Here is a 27,723-nt window from a genome sequence, read left to right as displayed (position 1 = left end):
AAATACCTGTCTAAGTCCGAGGGGGGGGGGGGGGGGGAGAGACTGAATCGAGATTGTGTTTTTTTTGTGTTTTTTAAGGATTAATCATACAGCTCTAGTTTTCAGTGATAATCAGGACACTGATGATTTGTGCCTTATTGTCAGTGCAGATGTCCCCGCTGAAGAATACCCTTTACCAGCTCAGTTCTCCTCACATGCTGTCAGCGTGAGGAGAGGAACGCTGATAACTGGCGTTTCCTGTTTACACTGTGATCAGCTGTGATTGGACACAGCTGATCACATGGTAAAGAGGCTACGTCATAGGCTCTTTAAAATGATTGGCGATGCCCTTTGTCCCAGGGATATGTCGCACCACCGATCGATGCGCGCCCACATTATATGACATCCTTCCAGAAAAAAAGTGCTCTCGCCCCGCTGTGTAATTTTACTACATGGCGGGCAGGTAGCAGTTAAAGTAGTTGTAATCCTCAGACATGAAATATGAACACGCCATATCGCTCTATAGCAGGGGTCTCCAAACTGTGGGCACGGGCCGGATGTGGCCCTCCGTTTTCCTTTATCTGACCCTTGGGAGTGTATTTCTTGCTCTGACACCAGAGATGGGGCAAAATCTTCCAATGGGGACATTAGATCTGGTGAACTGGGGGTCCCTAAGGAATTCCCTTAATTTGCATGGATTTCCTCTCACTTCCTATCTGGCTATGGGACAGGAAGTGAAGGTAAGGGAAATCTATGCAATGGGACACGAATGGCAAAAAAATAAATCTGACAGGGATTACTACTCTCCCTTACTCTATAGTTCTACTTTCAATTCTAGGTCACATGACCGCATAGCTCTTTTTGGATCCGAGTGGCCCCAGCAGTGGACAGAATCAGTCAATCATTCTTACCAACCCCAACAAGCAATCACTGCCCAATTCACCAGCAGCGCTGCCTGAAAGGGTGGGTAAAAGTATTTGATTAATAGTGGTCATTGCCATTCACAGCGGGGTAAACTGGTCCTGCCCACTGCCCAGGCTGTTGGGATTTGAAAACAGCAGGACACAGTCAGCCACGGACACAGCTTTTTTGGAGCATGCAGAACATTGCCACCGCTAAAGTAAGAGTAAGTCACTGACAAGATCAATAGTTTATCAAAAATCTATTTAAAAAAAAAAAGACACACAATGATATAACAGTGTATTTAAAACGGACTAAAACGTTTTTTTTTTTGTGAGACGTAACCCTTCTACACGCTCTCATGATGCTTTGTTTGGATGGAGTGCTGAGAAATAGTTACAGGTGTACATTGGGTAGAGACAGGTTTATTACATATGAAGGCTTTGCTTCCTGCTTTGTAATGCTACCCAGAGATTATAATGTACTGCTTCTCTCTCTAGTTAATGCACGTCATTAAAAGATCAGGCACACTTAAAACAATTGGGGAATTTTAGGAGGTCACAATGGTGCCTCCTAAAGTGGACCTCGGCAGATTAGAAGAAGAGCTTGCACTCACTCTGTTCCCATTCAGCATAATTGAAGCAATTAGCAAGAATTTAGAAAGTGGTCCACTACTATTTCAGTTTTCTAATTTCTTGGCCAATGTTAATCTCTGCAGCCATTTAACCACTTAAGACCCGGACCTTTAGGCAGCTAAAGGATCCGGCCAGGTTTTGCGATTCGGCACTGCGTCGCTTTAACCGGTTAAGACCCGGACCTTTAGGCAGCTAAATGTCCAAGCCAGGTTTTGCGATTCGGCACTGCGTCGCTTTAACAGACAATTGCGCGGTCGTGCGACGTGGCTCCAAAACAAAATTGGCGCCCTTTTTTCCCCACAAATAGAGCTTTCTTTTGGTGGTATTTGATCACCTCTGCGGTTTTTATTTTTTGCGCTATAAATAAAAATAGAGCGACAATTTTGAAAAAAAATGCAATATTTTTTACTTTTTGCTATAATAAATATCCCCCAAAAATATATAAAAAAACATTTTTTTCCTCAGGTTTAGGCCGATACGTATTCTTCTACCTATTTTTGGTAAAAAAAAAAAATCGCAATAAGCGTTTATCGGTTGGTTTGCGCAAAATTTATAGCGTTTACAAAATAGGGGATAGTTTTATTGCATTTTTTTTTTTTTTTTACTACTAATGCCGGCAATCAGCGATTTTTTTCGTGACTGCGACATTATGGCGGACACTTCGGACAATTTTGACACATTTTTGGGACCATTGTCATTTTCACAGCAAAAAATGCATTTAAAATGCACTGATTACTGTGAAAATGACAATTGCAGTTTGGGAGTTAACCACAAGGGGGCGCTGATTATGGGGTTATGTGTGACCTCATGTGTGTTTACAACTGTAGGGGGTGTGGCTGTAGGTCTGACGTCATCGATTGTGTTTCCCTATAAAAAGGATCACACGATCGATGTGCCGCCACAGTGAAGAACGGGGAAGCTATGTTTACATAGAAAAAACAAAAGTGTGGCGCTGATGAAAATTGTAAAACAAAGTCCATATGATGGGACAATTGCAAGTAGTAAAAAGCCAAAGTCCACAGTAGAACCAGATATCTGAAGCGGGTGAGGGACAACAAAGTATAGATTCTTTAAACCATGAAGATGGATATAGATGTCTGCTTACCAGATGTAGAGACTTGAATAGGTGTACACCTATCAAGTCATGCAGGCTTTTAGGTAACTGAGAACCTGATGTGTTCTGCTGGTGGAAAGGGATGTAGAATCCAATGGTCCTTCCTCCTAGGTGTTGTTGATTAGCCGATAACCATGTAGAAGTCTCAGACACGAGAATCGATGATTGACCAAAAGGAAATTAAAACACACATAGCGTGATACTGCATATGGGTGAAATTTATTTTAAAGGAATAAAATTTACACTCACGTGTGACCGGAGGTAATATAAGCGCTTGTACAATAAAAGGCAGAAAAGGTCAGTGTCTTCTCCCGACGCGTTTCGTTCAATAGAACATCGTCTTGGGGCACTGACCTTCTGCCAAATGAGCCAAATATATAACATTAGATGTCCCCTACCTTGATTCCGTGATCCGTATGGGGACAGGTCCCGTCGCGTCTAGAAGGATCTCCACTTCCGGGTTGGAACAAGATGGAGTCGCTAGCGTGCGCTTCAAGCCTCGATCTAAAAACGAGGCTTGAAGAGGAATGGGACGCACAATATGCGGAACGGCACGCTCAAGGCAAGGAACGGAACGTGATCACGTTAAACAAAAGCGTGGGCAACGTGACGCGGCTCGCATTCTAACCATGGAGCGCAGTGAAGATAATATGCGTGTCACCGGCATTACCTAAAAGCCTGCATGACTTGATAGGTGTACACCTATTCAAGTCTCTACATCTGGTAAGCAGACATCTATATCCATCTTCATGGTTTAAAGAATCTATACTTTGTTGTCCCTCACCCGCTTCAGATATCTGGTTCTACTGTGGACTTTGGCTTTTTACTACTTGCAATTGTCCCATCATATGGACTTTGTTTTACAATTTTCATCAGCGCCACACTTTTGTTTTTTCTATGTTCTATTTGTGACAAAAAGTGATCTATTTTTTGTTGTGTTGGCCACTTAGTTTAGGATTATTTTGGCAGCGCATTACCGCATAGACGCTCCTTGTGTCTATATTTTTCCTTGAAGCTATGTTTACATACAGCTCTCCCCGTTCTTCAGCTCCGGGGACCGATCGCGGGACTCCAACGGCGATCGGGTTCACGGGTCCCGGAGCTTCGGACCGGGTCGCGGGCGACCCACGGCTGGGTACTAGCACAGGACGTACCGGAGCCCTTCCTCCTTCAGATGGAACGCGGTGACGTCAGTGTGCGCCTTCCCAGACGACGTTTCGTCATTAACAGACGTTCTCAATGGGGATGTGTGCACTGTGAGCCCTATCTAGATCCAGCGATGTCCATGACTACCTCAGCCGTCCGAAACTCCCCCCCTGAGGCACAGCAGCGGCGCCATTGGCTCCTGCTGTTGTCAAAGTCAATTAGCCAATGAGGAGAGAGAGAGAGGGCAGGGCCAAACCTCAGCTCAGTGTCTAAATGGATACATGGAGCTGTGCCTCGACTCGGGAGCCCCCATAGCAAGCTGCTTGCTGTGGGGGCAATCAACGGGGGGGTCCATGATCACAGAAGAGGGACCCGAGAAGAAGAGGATCGGGGATGCTCCGTGCAAAACCAACTGCAACAGAGTAGGCAAGTATAACATGTTTGTTATTTTTAATGAAGGAAAAAAAAAAAAAAAAAACAGGAAATCTATACAATCACTTTAAATAGACAGCCAAAACAGAGAACAATTACAAATGTGTATATGACAATCAATAGATGGGACAGTAAACATGTACCTGTAATTGTGAACGTCTCAATAAAAATTACTTTCAGGTCAATAGTGACTCCAAAATGTTAAACGCACTTTAGGATGATCCCTATAAAACAAAACAAAAAACATGACCACTTCAGCGAGAAATATAACAATTCAAACACAAGAAATCATACAAAGTGGGGAACATTCATCCCTCTGCACACAGCAAGCACAGACACTCATTATAAACATTCTTAGAAGACAGCCAACTGCTGCAATCATCCCAGACCAAAGATGGCCATTAAATGCAAGTGCTTTATTACCACCCGGGTCATAAAGAAAAAAGTGAGCATTGTCTGGTGCTGGTGTATGTAAACAGCAGGGCGTGTGCGAGTCCTGGGAGAGAACTGTGCCGCCGCCGCCGATTGCTGAAAGGGGAGGATGAGCCCTGGGAGTAATCCGATAATACCTGGATGAAGGCAAACACTACATGACAACCTGAAGGGCAAGATATAAATCTGTCAAACTACAAAAGAGGCAGGACGGGCCTCACTCAGCACACAGACAGACTGACAAACAAAAGACCCGACACCGAGACATGACAGGCACAGTGTAAGAACACTACATGAGAAAGTGGAGATCCTCCATAAAAGGAACAGAAATACGAGCCGCCGCCACCGACAACACGCAGGCTTTGGGTCCGTCATCCCGATCCTTGCTTAAAGTGGTTGGAAAATAAATCCTCACATATACCCAGTGAAGCGACTGGACTCTGCAGAGCTCAGTGAGGAGATCTCTAAAGCCCTGTACACACGGGCCAGAATCTTGTCAGGAAAATAAAAGTTTTTCCTGACGACATTCTTGGTAAAAATCTCTTGCCGCCCGAGTGTACAGACACTCCATTCAAAAGAACCGCGGCTCTTTTGAAAGGCAAGAACGCGGTGACGTCATCTGCACCCTACCTATGCCGTGGAAGCTACCGCGCATGCGTCAAAGTCATTTCGAGCATGCGCTGGTTTCCACGGCAGATGCTCGGGATTCTTGGCAGGAAAACACTGCCAAGAATCACGACGAGAAAATAGAAAGCAGGTTCTCCATTTTTATCGTCGAGATTGTAGGAAGTTTTCTTGACAAGGAACCTGAAAGCCTCGTACACACGCTCAGTATATTCGGAAAGAAAGCTCTGCCAGCAGTTTTCTTGCTGGTTCTTGCCGAGTAAACAGAGCGTGCTTCAGAGTCGATTGGAGGGGAGGGACATGGAAGGGACAAGGACAGGGGAAGGGACAAGGACAGGGGAAGGGACAAGGACAAGGACAGGGGAAGGGACAAGGACAGGGGAAGGGACAAGGACAGGGGAAGGGACAAGGACAGGGGAAGGGACAAGGACAGGGGAAGGGACAAGGACAGGGACAGGGGAAGGGACAACCCCCCCTCCCCCCTTCTTCACATAGCACACAAGAACTAGATTTGTGCCATTGCTTTAGCTAGTGTGCTGTTACCGTTGGCTCCCGTGCACATGCGTGAGGCCCATCATCGCAGCTCTGGCCAATCACAGCGCCAGAGCCCGCGATACCCGGAAGTAACTCCAGGAGCGATGTCCCGGCCGGAGTTGTATACGGAAACCACTGCAGGGGCTTTGATCTAAGGGGAGTATTTCATAATGAGCTAGTAAGCTATGCACACTAACTCATTATGACTTGCAGTTTTTTTTTGGGGGGGGGGGGGGTTTACAACCACTTTAAGGCCCCTTCCACTTGGGGACGGATCCGCTTTCAGCAGTCTTCCAGTTCAGCGGGAGATCTCTCCGCTGAGCCGGTGGATGACAGGTCCCTCTCTGCTCACTGAGCGGGGAGGGACTTGTCCAGCGCCGCAGTCTCCTACTTTCCTGCATGTCCATTTTCATCAGATCTCACCCGAACCGATCCACCAAGGACGGATGGCAACGTTTCACCATACGTCCGATTTCAGCAGATCGGGTCGGATGTCAGCGGACATTTCACTGCTGACATCCGATGCTCCATAGAGATGTATGGAGCGGCCGTTCAGGTCCGCCGACAAAACTGACAGGCGGACTTGAACGGTCCGACCGTGTGAAAGGGGCCTTACACATTACTCTGACCTACATAAAACACAAGTTCACCTTGAAAATAGTTAATGTAAACATCCTGTTTGAGATATAACATAATATGCAAATACTGAATCCAATAGGCCTGGCACTGCTGACTCATACACAATGTATCACTGTTTAGACTGACTCTGCAACACAAAAAGCCATAAACACACAGATGGGGTGTAGGAAGCATTTCGTGAAGCAATCAAAAGCAACCGAGCTGCCAAAACACACAAACTAAAACTTCCAGGGTGTTATTCTAAGATCAAGGAAGTGACAGCAATATGAGACATCAAACTGGAAAAAGGCAGGAAACGCTCCATATCTGCACTGAAGTACAGCTAAGGCAAGTTAATAATTGAATATTTACTTTCAGGACAGATAATAGAAAGGAGCCGTATCCAACAGTATTAATACAGGAACTACACCGAGGGGAAAGGCTGTTTAAGAACTAATGATAAAAGCATTCTTCGCATAGCCACCAATCGGCTGTCTGCTTTCATTTTCATACTAGATCTAGAATATACATTAAAGCAGGGGTGCGTCACCAGTTTTCCGTAAATAGCAGACATGCGAGTCGGCGCTATACGGCACCTGCGCCCGCCGTGTAGAGCTGACTGCGCAGGCGCCATATAGAGCCGACTCGCAGGTCGGCTATTTACGGAAAAATGGTGACGCGCTTTATGCGCCATGGGAAGATTTTCACCAGACGTCAATCAGCTAAGCTTTCAATAGGAACGCCCAGTCCCGCGGGAATCAGAACCCGGAAGCCTGGGCGAAAATAACAATTAAACGGTATGTACGGAGAAAAAAAAATACCAGCATACTTTACATGTCGTTAGTATGCTGGATGTAATGTTAGAATTTTTTTTTAGGGTGAACCTCCACTTTAAGGAGATATTTTCACAAAAATGGACAACGGCGCAGGCGCACTGAGCGGTGCCGTTTTTGTGAATGGCATCAACACGGTTAATGGCGTGTTTTCGCGCACACGCAGGAGTGAGGTCATTGCCGCTCCAGCCAATCACAGCGCCGAATCGGTGAAAACAAGGAAGAAGCTCCAGGGGACATGGCGGCGGCGGTGTACGGGACCGAGGTAGACTTCGAGGGCTTCGATCACAGGTAAGTGACACATAATAAGCTAGTATGCTGTGCATTTCTCTTGCCGGTGTATTTAAAAAAATTAAATAATTATCCAAGGGTTTACTTCCTCTTTAAAGGTACGTTTATTACTAAAATCACAGAGTATATTTGGGCATATATCTGTTCTGCAGTGGTTTCTGGGCTGCTTTCAAACTGATCCGCAGGTGCAGCTTGGTGCGTCTGTGGGTTACCTGCATTGAGCCGTCGGCCCCATACTCACGACCAAACATGTCTGCTGAAACTGGCCCGCAGGCCAGTTTCAGCAGACATGTTTGGTCGTGTGTGGGCGCGAGCGGGCCGAATTCCAGCAAACATTTGCCCGCCGGGCCTTTTCCCAGCAGACAAATATTCCTGGACTTGTTTTAAAACAGCCCGCTGGAATTCAGCCCGCTCGGACATGTACGGTCGTCAGTACAGACCTACCGTACATGTCCAGGCGCCCGCCGTCCCTCGCATGCGTCGAATGACTTCGACGCATGCGTGGAAGCATTTTAAAGGCGGGCCGCCCACGTCGCCGCGTCATTGTCGCGGCGACACCGCGTCATCGACGCGGCGACACCGCGGACACGCCCCGCGTATTGTTTACGCGCGGACTTCTGTACGATGGTGTGTACAACCATCGTACAGAAGCCCTCTGGCAGACATGTATGGTGAAAACGGTCCGACGGACCGCTTTCACCATACATGTTTGTCCGTGTGTACCCGGCCTTAGACTTTGGTTTTTTACCTGTGGGTTTGGTCCAGTTTCAGAAAGTGCACCACACCTGGAGGATGTAATAGAATTCTATGGCAAAGTGCAGCTTACCCACAGGAAAGCCACAGGTGTGGTGCGGGCAAACCACAGCACATCAGTGTGAAAGCAGCCTTAGGCCCCTTTCACACGATTAGTCTGACCCTCCATTCTGATGTCAGATGTGAATGGTCTTGTGTCCCTTCCATCTGGGCTGATTGGATCAGAGGGCCCATAGAGGAGAGTGGGCTGTGTCTGACCTCTTTCCATATGCAGAGTGAACACGAGCCTGTCATCCACCCGCTCCGCTCACTGTGGCACGCAACCGGTTACCAAGTCGCTTAAGTGGCCCTCGCTCTTCAAAAGATTGGGCACCCCTGCATTAAAGGATCAAGTCAACCCAAATCCAATATGTACATTTTTTGTTCTTAGCATTACTGATTTGGTTATTGAGCCACCTAAAGATTCACCTCTCCAGGGATCTCCAGGCGTGAGAACTTAGGAGTCACCAGGTCTTCACAGTTATGGTAATAAATAGAGCTGCGCTACTCTCAAACAAACATTGTGACAAAATAAATATAATTGTGAAAATTAGAAAATAATACAAAATGTGAATTGTTTATCATATTAAAGCGGAGTTCCGCCTGAAAAAAAAAAAGGGGGGGGGGTGCGGACATTGCGTAGTTCGCCGCACAGATTGGGGCGATCCTTTTCCCCGGAAGTGGTAGCAGATACCTGGTTTTGACAGGTATCTGCCCCCCACCCCCCGAAAGGTGCCAAATGTGGTACCGGAGGTGGTGGGGAGGAACCGGATCAGCGGAAGTTCCATTTCTGGGTGGATCTCTGCTTTAAGATAATAAGCAAATATATCCACAGCATGAACAGTGGGACAAAATCCAAGTTAAATAAAATGTCCTTCCAAAATATTAGTTCCACCACCACAGGATAAAAGTGCAACCTCCACCGCAAGAAATGCTCGCTTACCAGCTGATGGGGGCCTCCCATTACGGAAGGTCACAATCGCTTGTGGCCAATACCCAGCAAGGGCCAATATCCAGTGAAGGGGATATCCAAATGGCACCTCTCACCAAGTCTGTAATCCATAGACCAGGGCACGGCTGTTGGAGACTAGGTCTCAAGAGTATTATTACTCATTGATGCTCAAAAAGATAACCTCTCCATAGTGTAAAACCTCAAACTTTAAAAAACCAATCAAGTAATGCACCAACATCAAGGTAGTTAAAAGAAGCATGTATAAAACAAGCTGGCTCTAGCAAGAATGCCCATCCTTCCGGGAACACATGTAGCGTGATGACGTCAGCACGTCACTCCTCCCGTCACGTTTCACACAAGCGGACTTCACCCGCTTGATAAGCAATTTACATTTTGGATTATATCATAACTATATATATTTTGTCACAATGTTTGTTTGAGAGTAGCACAGCTCTATTTATTACCATATCCATTTACTGTGTATATCTCGCAGGAGGGTTAAAGTAGAGCTGCACTATGCTGGCTAAAATGAGAATCACGATTTTTTTTTGCTTATAAGATAGATCACGATTCACTCACGATTCTCGTGGTGAAACATCAGCATTTACATTAAACCAAAAAAATTGGGCTAACTTTACTGTTTTTTTTTTTTTGTATTCATTAAAGTGTATTTTTCCCCCTAAAAATTGCATTTGAAAGACCACTGGGCAAATACAGTGCGACATAAAATATTGCAACAAATGCCATTTTAATTCCTAGGGTCTCTGCTAAAAAATACATACCGTATATACTCGAGTATAAGCCGAGTTTTTCAGCACATTTTTTGGTGCTGAAAATGCCCCCTCGGCTTATACTCGAGTCACCTTTTTGAGCCTGATCTCCCGGACTTTGGGGACCCCAAACTTGGCACACATATAGCCCTACTCTTCCTTTACAAGCGTGCAAAGTTTGTTGTCCGGGGGACCACCGATATTTCAAAGTCGGGCACCCCTTCCATAGACTCCCATGTTAAACTGTCATTTCTCCTGTAACTTTGGGGACCCGGTACCGGCCCGCCGTAGATCCCCTGGACCCGGAACTTGTCACACATGTAGCCCTACAAGTGTGCACAGTTTGCTGTCTATGGGACCTACGGCGGGGGAGCACCTATTTTTCAAAGCCGGGCACCCCTTCTATATACTCCCATGTTAAACACAAGTCTAGTCATGGGCACAGTGAGGCATGGGCACAGTGAGGCATGGGCATAGACACAGTGAGGCATACAAATGCACACCCTAGGCTTATACTCGAGTCAATACGACCTAAAATTGCCTCCAGGACAGGCGACTTTGGCTGTGGCCAATCACAGAATAATCAGCTCTGTGGGAGGGAGGGGTTTGCCTGAGTAAACCATTTTCTCTTCCTGTAAATTTGCTTCAGTTAAGACAGAGATCTGACTTGGAGGCAACTTCTATTGAAATCAATGGGTACAAGTTGCTTAGAAGTCGCCTTGAAGTAGTACAGGAACCTTTTCTGAAGTCGTAGCAACTTCAGTAGTGTACATTAAGACGGCTCTCATTCACTTCAATTGAATTTCTCATGTCGCGCGAATTGGGGGTGACACAAGTCGGAACCCACGTCGCAGTAGGGTGAATTGCCACTAAGTGGTTAAACTTCCTGCATTTACACACAGAAGTTTATCCCTTTGATCTAAGAAGGAAGCTGTTACAATGTTTCATGTTGTTAAAAACTTGGCAGACTGCCCTGATTTTTTTCTTGAGTGAGCAGAGAAGTCTCTACACTTGTTACATGAAAGAAATCAGCAAACTCTGCAATAGAGATTGTGAGGGGAGTTAAATCAAGATCACGATTTTTTGAACGATTTATTGTGCAGCTCTAGGTTAAAGTAAACCTATGGCGCCCCATTTTACAAAATATGAGCTGCAACACTTGGTTAAAAGTCTATCCGCAAAGTCCCACAAATACTCTACGTCAGAAAAAAATAATAATTGTATGGACTACTTGGATTTATTAGTACCGTATTTATCGGCCTATTGCGCGCCCCGGCGTATAGCACCCCCGAACTTGAAGAAAAATTCCTGAAAAAAAAAAAAAAATACTTACAGTTTGGATGCCCCTCGTCGGTGTCTTGCCCGTCGTCCATCGGCGGCCATCGTGGTGTCCTCCCCGCTCTGAGTTTGAACCACTGCGCCGGCATATACCGAGCGCAGTACACTCTGGTATAGTCGGGCAGGCTCGGCTCCTCTCACGTAAAGGACGTACAGGACGCACAGGACGTGACCGCGAGAGGAGCCGAGCCTGCCCGACAAAACCCGAGTGTACTGCGCTCGGTATATGCCGGCGCGGTGGTTCAAACTCATCGCGGGAAGCGTGTATCGGCGTATATCGCGCACACACGATTTTGCCCTGATTTTCAGGGCAAAAAAGTGCGCGGTATACGCCGATAAATATGGTAGATATTCCACAGTCTGGACCTGAATCTTCTTGCAAAGAGCACAATAATACTTTTTCACTTTTCATCTCCCATCCTGACAGCCTGTGGCTAGCTTTCAACTTCCAGCGAAAGAGCATTACTCCAACAAAAAGGAATCCACAGCCAAGACTCAATTGGGGAACGCTTTTCTAAAGATCTTAAAGGAACATGACGATATCCTTCAAGGTTTAAAAAAACAAAACCAAAAAAAAAAAACACACACACACATTAGATGCAGTTGAAGTGTTGTAACATTTATTACCTGAATTAGACTTGCAATCGATCCCTTTGTCACCACAGAGCTTCTTGGATTCTGGCCCAGGCTGTAAAATGGCAAAGCTGAGGAGGGCATAATGGATAATGGTTGAACTGAGAGTCAAGACCCAAGGGGTAATTGGAAATGACATGACCAGCAAAAGGTTCTTCAGTAGAACCGTTACCTCAGTCCTCACGTTTTAGGCTATGACAGACTTTAAAGGGGACCTGAACTCTGTAAGCAATGGCCAAAAAAAAAAAGACAAGCAAGCGGCAAAGAACTAGTCACCAGTATTGCCCGTGGTCTCCATGCATCTGATCTTCTCCCCATTTAAATTACCGTATTTAATCGGCGTATACCACGCACTTTTTTGCCCTGAAAATCAGGGCAAAATCATGGGTGCGCGGTATACGCCAATACCCGCGCCAAGTTTTGAATACTGCGACGACATATACCGAGCGCAGTACACTCGGGTATAGTCAGGCAGTCTCGGCTCCTTCCGCGCTCACGTCCTGGACGTACAGGACGTCAGCGCGAGAGTTGCCGAGCATTGCCGACAATACACGAGTGTACTGCGCTCTGTATATGTCGGCGCAGTATTCAAACTCGGCGCGGGAAATGAGTGGGGAGGAAGCGAGGACGCCGGACCCGACGAAGAGGACACCCAAAGCCGCAGAAGGACGCCGGACCCGACGAAGAGGACACCCGAAGCCGCAGAAGGACGCCGGACCCGACGAAGAGGACACCGGACCCGACGAGGCCGCCGATGGACGCCGCGCAAGACACCAAAACTGTAAGTACAAAAAAAACTTTTTCCACAGGATTCGGGGCAACTTTAGGGGTGCGCGGTATATGTGGGAGCGCGTTATACCGCGATAAATACGGTACAATGTCTTGGTCTGCACCCTCTTTGTGCGAGGCTGGGCTCACACATCTGCAAATTGGATGCAGGATTCCCTGCATTCCAATTCGCATGACAGGGGAGTGCGCCCGGCTCTCAATGGAGCCGGTTCATACAGTTCTGGGGTGGCCTTGGTCCGCATAGGGGAGGAAATCCCCGGCAAACCATGGAAGCGCCTGGCAAAGCATGGAAGCGCCTAGCGGCGCTCAGCTGATCTCCCTCTGCTCTTCTCTTCTGCGAGTGGGGGATCTCGGCCCCCCCCCCCTGCAGTGCTCCGGCGGGTCATGGGAGCGGTGCTCATCACACATGAAAGGTACAGTTTTCATTGTGTGATACAGTGCATGCTGGAGTTTTTCAGCCACTTTTACTGTTCCACTGGGGATTCCTGACAGGCAGGGAGGGAGATGGGGAGAGAAGACCGCACATAAGACCTACCCGAAAATAAGCCCTACTTTGTTGCCAAAACTAATATAAGACCCGGTTTATTTTCGGGGGAAACCCGATAGTAAAAGTGGAACTTTCCCCCTTTAAGCACTCCTCGCCCTGACATGCCACATTTGGCATGTCATTTTTTTTGGGGGGGGGTGTTTACATTACTTTTAGTGGGACTTACTGTCCTGCTTCCTTTTTTTGGCCGCCTAGGCGGAGACTCCTCTCACCCTAGACGGCCCCCTCCCTTCTGGGACACAACTCAGGTCTGCGCTTAGACACTGCCCTGATGGGTCAGTATTTGGCGCATTATAAATCTATTAAATCAATCAATCAGGTCCCAGAAGATTGGCTTGCCAATAGGAGAGCGTAGCGCGACTCGCGCATGCACAGTGCGCGCCCGGACGTGAAGCCGTCACGGCCGGGTGCCCAGAGTTACGATGACAGCACTGAAGAGAGGAGGGGGAGAGGAGTGAGCCTTCCGGCCAGCCGTATCGCTGGACCGTGGTGCAGACAAGTGTTGGTTTATTAAAACACGGGTGGAACGCCGCTTTAAGGGGGAAAAAAAATGCATTCACGGAAAACAGATTTGTTTCTCTTACCACAAACAAGCTACCCTGCCAAGAAAAGACAGAATCTTTCCTGAAGTAACAGTGCTCTACAAAAATAAACATCAAGGAAGATAAAGAACCTTTGGCCAGAACAGCTTTCATTTCCAGGTTCAGCAACAAGACACAAAAAAACAAACACAGACTATACCATCCACATTTTACTACTAATAAAAAGTCCATCTGTTACCTGCTAAAGCCAAAGGGCCAAATCCTCAAAAGAGATACGCAGGCGGAACTGCTGTTCAGCCTGCGTATCCCTGTGCCTATCTTTGGAACTGATCCTCAGAAGGATTTTTCCAAAGATAGGCATAAGATCTGACATCTGTAAGACACTTACACTGTCAGATCTTAAGATGCAGTACCGCATCCGCCGCTGGGGGCATTTCGAGACGAAATGCCGCTTTGCGTATGCAAATGAGTACTTAGGCAGATCCACAAAGCTTTTTAGCTTTGTGTTTTCTGCGTAAGTTACGTTTTGCATACGTAAAATTAGGGATGCTTTTACAAGGTGTAAACTGTTTACACCTTGTAAAAACATACCTTTTTTTCGATCGCTGCTATTTTTTTTAAATTTCAAATTTTATTTTTCGCCGCGTAACTTTTTTTTTACCCGACACAACTTTATTGTCCCGTCGCAATCCACAAAGCCCGACGTAACGTAATTTCGCGCGCTGCCCGTCGGGAAAAATGACGTCACACGCATGCGCAGAACGTCCGGCGCGGGAGCGCGCCTCATTTAAATTGTCATCGCCCCCTGGATGAGAAGACCGCCTTGCGACGGAGGCACTTACAGTTGTGTTCAAAATTATTCAACCCCCCAATGCTGTAAAGGGTTTTAGGGAATTTAGTGTACATTTGTAATTGTATTCAGAATGAAATCCTACAAGGACTTCTTAAAGAAGCATATGCAACTAAAATGACATCAATCGGTTTTGTAATACAGTAGTAAATATTTATTTTGTGAATTCTTCATTTACACAATTATTCAACCCCTTAAAGACTACCACTCTGAGGAACAGAGGTTCATTGAAGTTCAATTTCAATCAGGTATTGAAAACACCTGTGGATGTCAGGGAGCAGCAATAAAGCCTAATAAGCATTAATTAGGCAGCTTTAAAATGACTGTGATACTCAGCTCCTTCTAGACATTTACTGGTGTGGTTACAAACATGGTGAGGTCAAGGGAATGGTCCAGGAAGACAAGAGAAGAGGTGATTACTCTTCACAGGAAGGGCAATGGCTATAAGAAGATTGCAAAGATGTTAAACATACCAAAAGACACCATAGGAAGCATCATTCACAAATTCAAGGCAAAGGGCACTGTTGAAACGCTACCTGGTCGTGGCAGAAAGAAGATGCTGACTTCGACTGCTGTGCGCTACCTGAAGCGTAGAGTGGAGAAAAGTCCCCGTGTGACTGCTGAGGAACTGAGAAAATATTTGTCAGATGTGGGTACTGAAGTTTCTGCTCAGACAATACGGCGCACACTGCGTAATGAAGGCCTCCATGCCAGAACTCCCAGGCGCACCCCCTTGCTGTCTCTAAAGAATAAGAAGAGTCGACTGCAGTATGCCAAAAGTCATGTGGACAAACCACAGAAGTTTTGGGATTGTGTTCTGTGGACTGATGAAACTGTTTGGGCCCATGGATCAACGCTATGTTTGGAGGAGGAAGAACAAGGCCTATGATGAAAAGAACACCTTGCCTACTGTGAAGCATGGCAGGGGTTCAATCATGCTTTGTGGCTGTTTTGCTTCTGCTGGTACAGGGAAGCTTCAGCGTGTGCAAGGTACCATGAATTCTCTTCAGTACCAGGAGATAGTGGATAACAATGTGATGCAGTCCGTCACAAACCTATGGCTTGGGAGACGTTGGACCTTTCAACAGGACAATGATCCCAAGCATACCTCCAAGTCCACTAGAGCATGGTTGCAGATTAAAGGCTGGAACATTTTGGAGTGGCCATCGCAGTCACCAGACTTAAATCCGATTGAGAACCTCTGGTGGGACTTAAAGAAAGCAGTTGCAGTGCGCAAGCCTAAGAATGTGACTGAACTGGAGGCTTTTGCCCATGACGAACGGGCGAAGATACCCGTAGATCGCTGCAAGACACTTGTCTCAAGCTATGCTTCAAGTTTAAAAGCTGTTCTAACTGTAAAAGGATGTTGTACTAAGTACTAAGATTGAATGTCACTTGGGGGTTGAATAAAACTGATAATGATGTAAGCACAGAAAAGACATTTGTGGTTATTTTATTATAAATGTTATGTTATATTTATCTGACCTACACGTGCCTCTTTGATTTAATTGTAAGCAGGATGACTGAATGATCAAAATCAATGTCAAACTGGCCAAAACAATCAATTTCAGTGGGGGGTTGAATAATTTTGAACACAACTGTAAGTTACACAGCCGAAAATTTCTAGGTAAGTGCTTTGTGGATCGGGCACTTAGGTAGAAATTTTCTGCCAGTGTAACTTAACTGCTAAAAGTTAAGTTAGGCAGGTTTTTTGTGGATTTGGCCCAAAGTTCCCACCTAGGGCTGAATGTCCTTATCCCAGAGAGCAACACTAGTCCTGTGACAGGCGCTGCTCCTGGAAATCTGGCAAAGGCAGCTTCCGGCACTGCACAGGATCCTTTCCCTGTGACACACAGCAGTCATTGTGACAGTTTCTCTTTAAACTGCCGCCATCATCTGGATAGTGTGCGTGGGTTTAATTCCTTTTACAGATTTTTTTTTTTTTAGTTTGGCATTTAAAAACATGCTTGGCAGGACATGGAGATAAATAAATATGTTTTGACAGCTCAACATTTGATTAAAGCTATCTGTAATTGGTTTAATATGTGCAGCGTGGATTTAAAAAGTCATGTTAACTGCATACTAATCCCCCTTTAAATCCTGGAGAATTCACATGAATGATTCTGAAAAGTGGATTAATTATGAAAAGGCGACAGATGTGCTGGTGTGCAGATGTTAATTAATCTTGCATTGGAAAAAAAAATAAAAGCAGAATATATAAAAACACACACACAAAATGTGTACAGCAGATGTAACTACTGTATATACTCAAGTATAAGCCAAGGCACCCAATTTTACCACAAAAAAATGGGAAAATGTATTGATTCAAGTATAAGCCTAGGGTGTCCATCTGCATGCTTCACTGTGCCTCACTGTGTCCATGTGCATGCCTCACTGTGCCCATGCATCACTGTGCCCATGACTAGACTAGTTTAACATGGGAGTCTATGGAAGGGGTGCCCGGCTTTGAAAAAAAAAAAAAAAAATCGGTAGGGATGCACCAATATATCGGTGGCCGATACATATCGGCCGAAAACAGCCGTTTTGGGGACATGCCGAAACAGCTTAAAAATTGTCCATAATGACTGCCCGCACGATCACCGATGCCTGTCCCGTGTCCTCCTCCAGCCCCCCTCCGTTTTGCTGCAGTCTCTCTCCCTCCTTGTCCCCCTCGGTTTTTCCTTGTCCCCCCCGTGTTTCTCTCTCCCTTTGTGTATCCCGCTGTGTTTCTCTCTTCCTTTGTGTATCCCGCCGTGTTTCTCTCTCCCTCCGTGTCCCCCGCCGTGTTTCTCTCTCTCTCCGTGCTCCTCCTCCACCCCCTGGAACTGTCAGGATGGAGAGCGTGTAGGAGCCCGTAAATCCGGCTCCTTACTGTTCCGAATGGACAGTCAGTGATGACCGACAGTCCATTCACATAACTGAAACATCGTAAACTGTGTTTACAATGTTTCAGTTTATGAATGAAGAGAAGCGGCTGTCTTCTGTCCATTCATTTTCAGCGCAGCTGAAGCTGCAGAAAAAGGGATTGGGGAATCTGTGTCCCTAGTCCCTTTCTCTGTCTCAGAGGGGAGATGTCAGAGATCTGTTAAGACCCCTGATATCTCACCAAAGCCCCCCCCCCCCCCCAACAGGGCTGACTAAAAAAAAAAAAAAAAAATTGCAATAAATGTAAAAAATAAAATGTAAATAATAAAAAATAAAATGTAAAAAATAATAATAATAAAAAAAAAAAAAAAACCACACTGACAATCCACTACCCCCCACTCAAAAAATAAATAAATATCACCATAAAAAAAATAGTAATTATAAAAAGAAAAAAAAAAGAAAAGAAAAGTAATTTTCGGTTTCGGCCTGACATTTTTTTTTATTTCGGTTTTTTTTTTCGGTTCTGAAATTTCCATTTCGGTGCACCACTAAAATAAATCGGCGCCCCCCAGCTGTAGGTCCCCCAGACAACAAACTTTGCACACTTGTAGAGGAGAAATGGGGCTGCATGTGTGCCAAGCTCCGGGTCCCCAAAGTCCAGGAGATCAGGCGCAAAAAGGTGACGAGTATAAGCCGAGGGGGGCATTTTTCAGCAAAAAAAAAAAAAAAAATGTGCTGAAAAACTCGGCTTATACTCGAGTATATACGGTAACTAAATGAAAAACATCCACTCCACGCTGCTTGCTCTTCCACATCCAGTTGTGTTGGTGACCCAGGTGAGTGGTGATGCCCGGGCACATGCACAGCATGTCTTTATACCCAAAAACAGAAGATATTTTTAGGGTATAGGTGGGTCCTGGGGGGGGATGGTGAGGCTTTGCAGAAACACACACTTTGCCCTGCGTTGGTAATAGGACAGTGTGTCTCTTTAAGCTTGCTGAAAGCTCTGCAAATGATTTGTAAAAGCTTTATGTACAAACTGGTTTAGGATTTAATCAGACAAGCGAATGATAGGATAGGCTGCCAAATTCAAAAGGCACCTAAATGAAACCTGTGGACGCAGCAACACTTTGTGCTACGGGTGCATAAAGATTGGCAACCTACAGTCCCTATTCGCATGTAATCGCAAGGATCAGCAGTTACATGATAACAGCAGCAGCGCCAGCCATTGATTCGTACAGAGTACAAATCTGAAAGGTGCCGCTGCGGTTGTCATACATTGTGTGCATGCAGCTGTTCCTCCGCTGGCAAGAATCTGCTGGCAGCTACCTCTGTCAATGAGCCCTTATACAGGCTGAAGCTTGTGTCAAAGACATAGGGCCTATTTACACCTATGACTGTGTTCCTTCACATGCATTGTTGGACACTTAAAAAGGTGAAGTATAGCCAAAGCTTTGTCTGCGCTTCTCCTGCGGATCAAAGGAGTGCATTTCGTTCTGTACTCCTGTAACCCGTTTTTAACCCGCTGTAGGCTGACATCACATACCTGGCTCGGAAAAGATGCCAACCATAAGGTTGGTATTCACACCAGCTGCTCCCACCCCTTCCACAGCCCAGCGCTCCAGTGAGCGCTGGAGGTGCAGAACAAAGAGACAGTAACTGACCGTCACAGCTCTCTGCAGGACGAGGACCGAAAGCAGAGTCTCAGTCTTATGTCTCGTACACACGATTGGTTTTCCCGGCGGTCAAAAGTGCGCCGGGAAAACCGAGAACCTGCTCGGTTGCTCCCCCATGGTTTTCCCCGACAGGAAAACAGCCATGACAGCTTTGGTCGGGAAAACCGGCCGTGTGTATGCTCCACTGCAGTGTTTCCGAAAACTCAGAAAATCATGGCGTAAAGAACAAGTTCTCATTTTTTTGCTCGCAGTTTTCCTGTTTTCCCGTCGGCATTAGCCCAGGTTCACACTGGGCTGTGGGAGTGAAGCCGTTCAAGTTCGGCTGAACTCGCACGATTTGACTCCCGCCTGTCAGTCCCGATTTCGGCCGCGATTACAAAGACATCTGTGCAGGTTTCTGCATAGATGTCAATGTAAATCGCGGGCCAAAATCGCAAAAAGTACAGAAACTACTTTTTGAAATCAGTGCAGCGCCGCAGATGCGATGGTTGCACCAATTAGGATGGTGTCATTGCCGGCAAATGCCGCAGATTTGACATGTGAAATCGAATGTCAAAACGCAGCAGTGTGAACCAGGGCTAAGAGGCGGCAGGGGACAGCTGCAGCTGAATCGGTGCTGCAGCCACCTAGGCAAGTATGATTGTTCCTTTTTTTTTATAATACAATACTTTTCTTTTAACAACTCACAACACATGACAGCGCACCTGCAATATTTCTGGCTATAGGAGCACAACACCAAATGTCTATATGTTGTGGTACATAGAAGGGCAGGGGCTCATTATATGAACAGACTCTTGTTGATTTAATTATCACACTGATGAAGTCTTACTGAGAACAGTCTCTAATGATGTAAAATACCCACAATGCACCTGATACTGCAGATGATCCATACTGATTCAATAATCGGGACAGATGGGAAAGTTACCGTTTATTTGTGAAATGTATTTAAGTGGATTTCCAATCATCTCTGAGATTTCAGAACAAGGCTAAGTTTGAGAAATAAAGTCAAATGATTAAAATTTGTATTTTTGGTGCAGCCGCCCCCGAGGACGAGACAACGTCCATGATAGACGGAACACTGAACACAGGCTCTGCTGGGAAACCGAGTGTTCCGCCTATAACGGAACAGCACGCGGAGGAGGCGCGGCTTTTGAACAATGGAAGCCCTCAGTCTGGCCTTTCTGCATCAGACGTATAAGACGACCCCCGATTTTTGAGGCAAATTTTTAAACAAAAAAAGGTCGTCGTATACGCCGGAAAATACGGCAAGTGCCAAACTCAAGAGGCAATGAGAAGGATGGAAGCAGTCGTTCTCAAATTATTGCACTGCATACGAGATCCAGGGAAGCGACTCAGAGAATAGGTTTATCTTCACCACCCTAGAACTAGTATGAGGCCATGAGTCAGGGAAAAGCTGCTTCATGACATATAAAGATTCATCTACAAAGCAGCTAAAGCCCAACATCAAAACCACACACTGACTTGCAAATGGCTGCTTTCATAAAAACTTTATTTTTTTTTTTGAGTTGCACTGGTGTGAATTTTTTCCTCCATAGCAGAAGCCAAAAACACTTTATTTTGTTTGTCTAGCATGCACGGCACTGCGCTGGGACACATTGTAATGTGTTGCGCTGCATTTAAATGCAGCATGTTCCATTTTTGCCCAGCGCACATCAACGCAGGACATTGCTGTTATTTGGGCTTAATGTAATAATAGACTTCAGCCCGTCATTGTGCCCATGGTAAGCATTAGAGCCCAACTGAAAAAGGTGTGGAATGGGCCTTTTATAGTGTTACTAAACCCAGGACTCTGCATTCACTAAATCTGATCTCCCACAGGACACAGAACATGGAAATGCAATAATTTTTGTAAATATAAACTGCTAAATAACTTTCTATGTCCGCTCAGTTTATGCAGAGTAGATACAGACAGACCCTACTCTGCTCTATGGGCGGCCAGGCGTAAACAGACTGCGTTGTTTGTTTACACCCGGCTGCCTCGGATTCGGTCCGCCCAAACAGAAGAGGACGCAGTCCCTCCATTTTTTTTTTGCGGGCCTCATCGAACCAGGAGGTAGGCGGGTGTAAAGGGACACAAGTCCATTTACACTCTCTGGTCCCTAGGAATGCATGGACCTTTCCGAACAGGTCCGCATTAAAAACTGGCAGGCGGACCTGATCGGATCGTCTATGTCAGGGGTCTCCAAACATTCTAAACAAAGGGCCGGTTTATTGTCCTTCAGAATCTAGGAGGGCCGGACTATGGCTAGCAGGATTGGAAATTTTCCTGTCATCAGTGGGAGTAAGCATTGCCACATTTGGTATTGGGGGGGAGTTACAGTGCCCAGTCCTTTTTATCATAGCGAGGAATAGTACCCCATTTTTGGTGTCAGTGGAAGAATCTATGCCCCATTGTTGGTGGCAGAATAGTGTCTTGTATCAGTGGGAGGAATAGTGCCCAAAGGGCAAGCAGAGGGCCACATCCGGCCCTCGGGCCGCAGTTTGGAGACCACTGGTCTATGTGAAAGGACCTTTCAGATAAACTCTTTCTAGCAATGCCACATGCAGGCCAGTCTCCTCCTATACCTGCCAATTAGCCTTTTACTGTAATTGCGGCCTCAGTGATTAATAGGAAGGTGCCACAGAGGGTCAAAATAAACGAGCAATGCAGGAAAATCTCCAAACAGCAAATAACGACAAACTCCCCCACAGTAACTCTCCTGCAAGGACTTTTAACAACATTATGTCAAAAGTGAAAGCCTCCTGTCTGCAAACACAGGGACGAGCCAGCGTGCCACAGTACTACTCAAGGTTAAAATTTCACTATGTAAGCAGCAACCTTCAATTCAAGACAGGATAAAGGAAGCAAATCTCAGCATAAACCACATGGCAGAAACCTCCAATGCCAAGGTTATAAGCAAAGACTTGATGCCACCAGTGTAAAATCTCAGCATGATCAATAGATGACGGTCATATCTCAGCCTTACATAGAATTGTTGTTACACTGCATACAGTATTTCTACCTATAGGTAGGCCTAGAATACGGCTTACCTATAGGTACTGTAAATATCTCCTAAACGTGCGCCGTTTAGGAGATATTTAGTGTATACTGCACTGATGATCGGCGCATGCGCTCTGAAGGATCGGGCGCCCATGCCATTTCTTCAGGAGCGAGTCCCGGTGACTTGTCCTTAAGGTTCCCCTAACGGGGAAGTTCCTTCAAGGACTGCACAGGCGCAAACTTGCCGACGGAAATCTCCAAACCTTGCCCGGCATCCAGGCTCATTCTTTAACATCCCCGTGGATTGGAGGATGTTAAAAAAAGAGCCAGGAGGCCGAGCGAGCGGAGCGAGGACGTGAGGCTGACTGGCCACTTTCCTCGAAATCCACGTCGCCCTGGATGCCGGCCGAGGTTTGGAGATTTCCGTCGGCAAGTTTACGCCTGCGCAGTCCTTGAAGAAACTTTCCCGTTAGCAGGAACCATCTCGGCAGATCAGAATGCGTCTGCGCAGGAACTTTCACGATAGCCGGAACCAGCTTGGCAGATCACCGTAACTGGCCAGTCTCCCGCGCAGAAATGACATCACGCAGCTCCGGCCAGTCACACAGCCGGAGTCTGCGACCCTAAAAGTAAGACCAGGGAAGATAGATGCGGTCTGCAGCGGGCTTCGTTTGCAGGTAAGTGCTCATAATGTGCGATGCATACTAGCACATTATGCCTTTACTTCGCAGGGAAGGGGGGAAAACTTTTTTATTTACTTTAAAGAGGAAGCAAACTCTTCCAAAAAGTAAACCTGTACACTCAGAAATATAGAAGCTGACATTACTTCTACTTTAACTACTTCAAACCGGGCACTTTAGCCCCTTCCTGCCCAGGACAATTTTCAGCGCTGTCATGCAACACTGTGCCCAAACCTGATCATCGATCACCACAGGGGTTTTTATTTTTGCTAACCAAGCAAAAAAAAATAAAAAAAAACAATGTTTGAAAAAAATAAAATAAAAAAAACTGATGGGCACCGATAGGTGCCACTGGATACTAGGCACCACTGATGACTCTGAGAAGCTACTGACAGGCATTACTGAGTGGCATCTGAAGGGCATTGACAGGCATTACTGATGGGGCACCAATTGGCGCTTTTATGGGCACTGACTGGCGTTCTTTATGGGGCACAGGTTGGCCGCTGATGAGCAGCGATTGGCAGTTGATGGGGCTGTGCCGATTATCAATGTGTTGATTATCAGCACAAATCACCCCGCCCCCCCCGACAGGGAGAGCCGTTGATCGTCTCTCTCTGTCAGCGTGAACCAAGGAAAGCTGTTTACCGGCACTTCCTGGTTCATGCGATGATCAGCGGTGATTTTGTCGCAGCTGATCACATGGTAAGATGGTGTGTCAGACTGATGCACAGCACCTCCGACGCCAGCCGGCTTGTTTTTCTGATCACGTCATATGACGTCCGATCAGGATAACTAAACCACTTTGCCGACCTCATATTGCTATATAAGACCCGTTTCACACTGGGGCAGTGCGGGCATAAGCGGTAAAGCACTGGTAGTTTTAGCGGCATTTTACCGATGTTTTAACGACACTTTTTGGCCGCTAGCGGGGCGCTTTTTAACCCCCACTAGACGTCGTGAATAGCACCCTTGTTGCGGCGCTGCCGAATCGCTTTACAGGCGCTTTAGCAGTGCTGCCCATTAATTTCAATGGGCAGGGGCTGTGGAGGATCGATGTGTATACACCACTCCCGCACCGCCCCCCCAAAGGGAGGCCGATTTTCCCGTCCTGCAGGCGCTCCGCCCCATTGTGTAAGCACTCGGGCTTTCACACTGGGATGGCTTGAGAGGCGCTATTTTTAACACTAAAATGCCTGAAAAGTGCCCCAGTGTGAAAGGGGTCTAACTGACCAGTTTTATTCTGCTCTAAGGCCCCTTTCACATTGGGACGTTTTTCATGCGGTACTGCGCTAAAAATAGCGCTGCTATACCGCATGAAAAATCATGCCCTGAAGCGGTGTGCTAGCAGAAACGCTCCAAAAGTCCTGCTAGCCGCATCTTTACCGCGGTATAGGAGCGGTGTGTTCACCGCTCCTATACCGCGCCTTCCCATTGAAATCAATGGGAAAGCGCGGTAATACCTCTAATACCGCGGTAATACCGCCGCAACGCGGGCGGTATTAACCCTTTTTCGGCCGCTAGCGGGGGGTTAAAACCTCACCGCTAGCGCCCGAATATCGCGGTAAACACGATGGTATAGCCGCGCTATACCGTCACCGCGGCTGATGCTTCAGTGTGAAGCCAGCCTTATTCTCACTGTATACTTTTTAATAAATCGCTTCTCAAACCTAGTTTTTTTCTATACGGTCACAAAGCTCCGGCGCTTCTCTGCAATGTGGAGGATCTGACAACGTTAATGGATCCTCTGTAGTCATGTTGTCTTTCCGCCGGCACCCATAGCTCCCAGGGTTGTCAAGGCATTGTCGGTCTGGAGAAGAGCTTCCTCCCACCAACTGCAGAGAGAGAGGAATGAGCCAGAGCTTTGCAGTCACATGACCACATAGAACAATTTAATAAGGAAGTGATTAGGGTGACAGTTATTGCATTGCCTTTTCTGCTACTTTACAGGACTGACAATGCGATCCTCAGCCTACTACCTGCTAAACCTGCAACAAGCATGCCACACCGGAGTTTGAGTTTAGTGGCTGTATAATTGTAGCAGGCTTGTGACACACAAAGTACTGGAGCAAGGATCAGAATTCCGCCCCCAGAGCACACACCTTTAAAAACGGCTCCCATATTTCCAGCTCCTCTCGTTCACTTTAAAGCGGTATTAAATGCAAAAACAATAGATGTAATATTAAAGGGAATTTTTTTTTTTCCTAAATATCTTCCTTTACCTTAGTGCAGTCCTCCTTCACTTACCTCATCCTTCCATTTTGCTTTTAAATGTCCTTATTTCTTCTGAGAAATCCTCACTTCCTGTTCTTCTGTCTGTAACTCCACACAGTAATGCGAGGCTTTCTCCCTGGTGTGGAGTGTCGTTCTCACCCCCTCTCGGACTACAGGAGAGTCAGGACGCCCACTAACACACAGCTCCTTTCTCTATCTGCAACGTAGAGAGCGTCCTGACTCTCCTGTAGTCCAAGGGAGGGGGCGAGCACAACACTCCACACCAGGGAGAAAGCCTTGCATTACTGTGTGGAGTTACAGACAGAAGAACAGGAAGTGAGGATTTCTCAGAAGAAATAAGGACATTTAAAAGCAAAATGGAAGGATGAGGTAAGTGAAGGAGGACTGCACTAAGGGAAAGGAAGATATTTAGGAGAAAAAAAATTGAGCCTTTACAACCCCTTTAGGCTGCATTCACACCTTTGCGTCGGCGATATGCGGCGTATTGAGGCAACATTAAATAGGCGTTTTGTCCCGCGATTTGCGGCGACAAAACGCGTCGTTTTTCAGACTTTTTTTTTTGGGGCGATTTTACACTGTCAGCTATGCCCGAACGCCGAAGCCGCCCGAAAAAAAGGGTCCGGGACTTGTTTTGAGCTTCAGGCGTTTCGGCGTGGAGATGTGAACCATCTCCATAGCCGACAATGTAAAATCACCCCTCCAGCGTATTGCAGGCTGCAATAGCGGCGGGCGTCTGGCGTGAAAACACCTAGATGTGAATGGAGCCTTAAGCTTTCTACGGATCTGCAAGTCGGCCAGTCATACACGGATAATCTTGAAACCCTGAAGCTTGATTCTCAGCTTTGTGTTCCATAAACATGCAAGACTGGTCTGGCAAAACATACATATTTATGTCTATGGAGATGGGGGGGGGGGGTGAGCAGAAAGACACTACGGGCTTGGACATCAAAGCAGAAACAGAGAACCTGTCCTACTGCTCCTTCCCACTGAAATCAGTCAGCAAGGGTGTCTATAAAGGGATGCAGGCAAATGAACTTTACTGTGACCACATAACAGTATCCTCTGGTGTCCCCAAAGAACTAGCAGCCTACATGACAATACAGGTTGTCAAAGAACACTGCACCCCGCCAAAGACCGAAGTCTTACTATAGGAAATGGTCAGACTGGTTATTCTACGGGAGTGAGTGGAGAATGAAGTCGGTAGGAGACGGACAAAGACAGGGGACATGTCACATGAAACTGCTAAAGATTATGGTTATTAAAATTTTGTTATAAAATTTTGCAAACAGGCAATTTTTCTCCTTCCTTGATATGCGCTGATGGGTGACACTGATGGGCAGCATTGTTTGTGAGGCACAGATTGGTGACACGGATAGGTGTCTACTCGTAGACACAGATGAGCTGGCGGCAGCTCTCTCTGATCGGGACCAATGTCCCTCTGTCTTGCGCTGGTGATCGGCTTTTTTTTCTCCTCGCGCTATCAGCGTGCGGAAAAAAAATATATCAGATTACCGGCTCTGTTTACATCACATGATCAGCTGTCAATGTCCGACAGCTGATCATGTGGTAAAGGGTCGGTACAAGTCTCAGACTTGCTGATCACAGAGCGAGCCGCGGGCGCCCTGCAGGGGGCGCGAAGGCCGCTCGAAAACAGGAGGACGTCTAGTGACGGCCTCCTGGCAATTCAGGTCCGCGCTGTGGCCATCATTCGGCTATAGCATGGACGCAAAGAGGTTAAACACTACAGCTGGGATATGCAATTAGTGGACCTCCAGCTGTTGGAAAACTACAAGTCCCATCATGCTCCGTCTCCGAGTGTCATGCTTGTGGCTGTCAGAGTCTTGCTATGGCTCATGGGACTTGTAGTTCTGCAACAGCTGGAGGTCCGCTAATTGCATATCCCAGCACTACAGGATCAAACGTTATGGTCCTCAGGCTGCAGGTTGGGCACCAAGGTGTCTCCGTCAAGACCCCAGAACAAGTCTACCCAAATTTTTTAGCAATATACAAAGGGGGTGCTGATAAGTATTGAGCCTTACCCAGAAAAATAGCTAGGAAGCTGTAAATTGCAGGGTGTACTGGCCAATTTGTCTATATTCAATGGTGCACAAATCAACTACCTATGGTTTTAACTTATCTTTATTTTTCAGGTCCAACGTGAACATGGCAGCACCTCCAGAAAAATTCAATGTGGAAGAGCATAGGACCATAATCAAGTCCCTGTTTCTCCAAGGGAAAGGTGCCCAGCAGATCCATGATGAAAGGTCACAAACTTTAGGTGACAGTGGCCCTTCATATGCAACATGCGTATGCATGCATTTGCGCTTATACCATAGTCCCTTGATTGAAATAAAGCTAGAAGAGTTTGAATGTACTTTTTCTGCCAGGAATGTCTAAAGTTCATACATCAGTACAGTGTGCAAGTACCCTTAATGTCACTTAGGTGTTGATGTCAGCTGAATCACCCTCGGGCTTCTTCTGTCTCATGTGTGTTCCAGATGTGAGCCCTCCCTACCTA

At 46.5% G+C, this 27,723-nt stretch overlaps 1 protein-coding gene across 2 annotated transcripts in view; it reads right to left on the bottom strand.

The window, feature by feature from the left end:
• Positions 1-27,723, bottom strand: part of GNG12 (G protein subunit gamma 12) — a 184,134-nt gene that overhangs the window by 144,739 nt on the left and 11,672 nt on the right. Inside the window, exon 2 of one of the 2 annotated variants that reach the window (XM_040360734.1) lies at positions 4,350-4,430. The exons of the other annotated variant lie outside the window; for it this stretch is intronic. The gene's annotated coding sequence lies outside the window, so the exon portion shown is untranslated. The remainder of the gene's footprint in view (positions 1-4,349; positions 4,431-27,723) is intronic. 2 annotated transcript variants of the gene reach the window in all.

This window comes from Rana temporaria, chromosome 7 (genome assembly GCF_905171775.1).
Source record: "Rana temporaria chromosome 7, aRanTem1.1, whole genome shotgun sequence".
Taxonomy (NCBI): Eukaryota; Metazoa; Chordata; class Amphibia; order Anura; family Ranidae; genus Rana; species Rana temporaria.
The sequence above is the reverse complement of the archived record's forward strand: the minus strand, read 5'-3'. Positions and strand labels throughout refer to the sequence as shown.